The sequence below is a fragment of the Bos javanicus genome, chromosome 4 (genome assembly GCF_032452875.1).
Source record: "Bos javanicus breed banteng chromosome 4, ARS-OSU_banteng_1.0, whole genome shotgun sequence".
Classification (NCBI taxonomy): Eukaryota; Metazoa; Chordata; class Mammalia; order Artiodactyla; family Bovidae; genus Bos; species Bos javanicus.
The window spans coordinates 15,004,745-15,008,332 of NC_083871.1; positions in this window are offsets into that span (position 1 = coordinate 15,004,745).

A 3,588-nucleotide genomic window follows, 5' to 3' on the forward strand; every position below is an offset into this window, starting at 1 on the left:
AATATATGAGATATATAGAGAGCATAAAACTAAGGTCTGCCCTCTCCCTTCTCTACCTTGAGTTACTTATTTCAAGGCTCAGTTCAAATGTTTCCTCCTCCAGGAAATAGCATGCAACGTCAATGGCAGATCTTTTTACGTCATAAGCCTCCTTAACCCACATTGCAGAGGTGGTAAATGAGTGGTTCACATAGCCACACTCTGGCTGCACACACCCTCACCATCATCCCACGTGAATAGCGAGATTAAAGCACAGAATTTACTCAGCCTGGAATTGGCCTCAGAATCCTTTATATCACAGTGCTCAAGTCAGCCTCAATATACTGAGAAGTTATAAAGGTATGGTTCCTGCCTTCAACTGGGTCTTCCCTTACTCTTCAGACTTTTAAAATCACCCCTCTCTTTGACTTCCCCATCCATGGAGTCTGTCAGTGTCCTGTTCCCGAGATAGCTCCTGCAGTGCTGAGATTTTCAGCAGAGGAGCCTCTTAATGCCCACAAGCCTGGGTTCTACTTCTCTGTTTCCAGCCTCTCTTTTGAATTCCAGTTATGGATCTTCAGTGGATGTTTCAACTGATTCCGTAATTACCTCTAACTCAGGCAGATTGGGGTTTCCCTGGTGGCCCAGAGGGTAAAGAATCTGCCTCTAATGCAGGAGACCTGGCTTTGATGCCTAGGTCAGGAAGATCCCCTGGAGAAGGGAATAGTAACCCCACTCCAGTATTTTTGCCTGGGAAATCCCATGGACAGAGGAGCCTGGTGGGGCTACAGTTCATGGGGTCACAGAGTCGGACATGACTGAGCGGCTGAACACACACAGGCAGATAGACTTCATCATCATGGTTCTGATTTTCCTCTTCGATGAATCCACAATTCTTCTAATCACAAAGGTGGAAAACTTTGCAGTCAACCTTGAGGACCCCTTCTCTTTTATATCTGTAACAGGAATAATATTTGTAATGGGGAGGATATGAAACAGATATATACAGCTCAACCTGGAATAATATGGCATCCCATGGCTATAGTACTCTAAGGCCTTTGAAAGGATGCCTGCACTTATAGTCTCACAGCTAAATTATCAAGAAAGTTGGGACAAGAAGAAAAAGCTGGGTACAGTGGAGCATTATTCAGCCTTTAAAAAGTATGAAAATCTGACACATGTTGCAACAAAGATGAAACTTGAAGACATCATTCCGAATGAAATAAGCTAGACACAAAAGGGCACTTATATTAAGTACCTAGGAAAACAAATAGAGACAGTGTATAACAGTGATTGGCAGGGATTGGGAGAAGAGGGGGTGGGAAGGTTTTTCTTTTTCTTTTTTTTACTATGCTGGGTCTTCACTGTGGAATGCAGGCTTCTCTAGTTGTGACGCATAGGCTTAGTTGCCCCACGACATGTGGGGTCTTGGTTCCCCAATCAGGGATTCAACCTGCGTCCCCTTCATTGGATTCTTTACCACTGGACCACCAGGGAAGTCCTCCTGGGAAATTATTGTTTAATGAGTATAGAGTTTTAGTATGGGATGATGAAAAAGTTCTGGACATGAATAGTCATGGTGGTTGCACAACAATATGAATAGATTTAATGCCAATGAACTGTACATTTTGAAATAGTTAAAGCGATAAATTTTGTTATGTTTATTTTACTAAAGGAAAAAATGTAATATTAAAAGAAACACACAGTGAGATACCACGTCACATGCACTAAGATAGTGATCATAAAAATTTTTTTTAATGGAAAAAAAATTGAAAACTGTCCCAGTGAGACCTTCAAACTGGCCAGGACTTGGCGCAGGTCTCTAAACTCTGTCCTAGATCCCTGGAGACTTTGTTTTCCTTCTGGAATTGAGAGTCTTACTCTGTGTTCTGATGCAAGTCCTCAGCCCAAAGCCTCTTTCTTTTTTGGGAACTTTCCCATCTCCTGTCCACTGCATCAACCCCTGTCACCTTTTAGGGTCCAATTCACATCCCATTTTATGCATGAAACCCTCCCAGATCACCACCCTCATTTTTGTGTCCTTTAAGCTACACTTGACCTTATGTTTGTGTAATTACTGAGCCCTTTTCATAAACTGTTTCACATCATTAAAATATTTTAAATAGTTCTTTATGTATCCAGGGGTTGATATCCACATCGGCATCTATTTATCCTGTGCTGAATGTTCAGTGTCCAGCTCATCTATATACACTTTTAAAAACAGGAGTCAAATTTTGTGTCTCTTTTGTTTTCTTACAATAACTGATAAAGTAGGCTGCGTATATTGTTGCTCAACAATTGTTGGTCTGTCATTTGACTCTGAGGAGTTGGTGATGGACAGGGAGGCCTGGCGTGCTGTGATTCATGGGGTCGCAAAGGGTCGGACACGACTGAGCGACTGAACTGAACTGAACTGAACTGTTTCTGCTCGCATAATCTTGATGGAGCTTTTCTGAGAAAAATGCCTAAATCCAGGGTTTCTCAACATTTTTTGTCATTGCTCTGTCAACCTGCAAGGACATTTATGGGCATCTTTTTCTAATCTCCTTTCCCGTGAAATTTTAATGCTTCAAATTAGCAGTATATTTCTTTATGGAATACCTGTATGCGAACATGCTAAGTCACTTCAGTCATGTCAGACTCTTTGTGGCTCTATGAACTGTAGCCCACCAGGCTCCTCTGTCCATGGCATTCTCCAGGTAAGAATACTGGAGTGGGTTTCTGTGTTCTCCAGGGGAATCTTCCCAACCCAGCAATTGAACCTGTGTCTCCTCAATCTCCTGCAGTGGCAGGCGGATTCTTTACCACTGAGCCACCAGGAAAGCCCAAGAACATGTGACTTAGACCAAAGAGGAGATGAACTGTTAATGTTCTGCAGGAAGTCAGTGGGGGAGATGTTTAGGTGGTTATTCAGGCGTTTCAGCTCCTTCAAGCATAGCTTCATGGAGAGGTTCTTCTAGTCCAGCTTCTTATTACCTAAAAAGCCCAGCTGTTTTTTCCCTCTGTGTTTTTTGCTTTCCTTCTAGTTGTCTACATTCACAAGTGAGGACAGAGCCTGAGAATGTACTTTCTAACATGTACTGATTTCTTGAACTCTCATAGTTGTTCAGTTACTCACTGGTGGAAGGGGTGGGGGCAGAATAAGCTGCTGTCGTTGACACAGGGAAACATACAGTGTTGCCTCTGCAGGTGCATGGGGCACCTTAGGAAGGATGGAGCACAGCAGACAGGGTGCAAGGTGGCTGCGAGCACACGGAGGGTCTTGCTGGAATTAGGGCAAGGAGCCGCCCTCCTTTAGGTCCTAGAGCCTGGCCGACTCCCAACCTGCTCACACCTGAGCACCCTTGGCTGGGTGACTTTGGGGCGGCAGCCAGCTGTACACCCTCAAACTGTAACACCTGAAAGGATAAAGAGTTGGGAATGTAGAAATGAACACATTTAAAATACAGTTTAAAGGCTTTGAAGCAGTTTACGAGACATGCCTTGGGCAGCTACAAGCTCCTTCTCTCCGCTTACTGACTGTGCGGGGTTTGGTTTGGAAAAGCTGAGCCAAACTCTTGATTTCACATCCTTCTCTTTGCTCGGATGTGGTGTGCAACTGGCACGGGT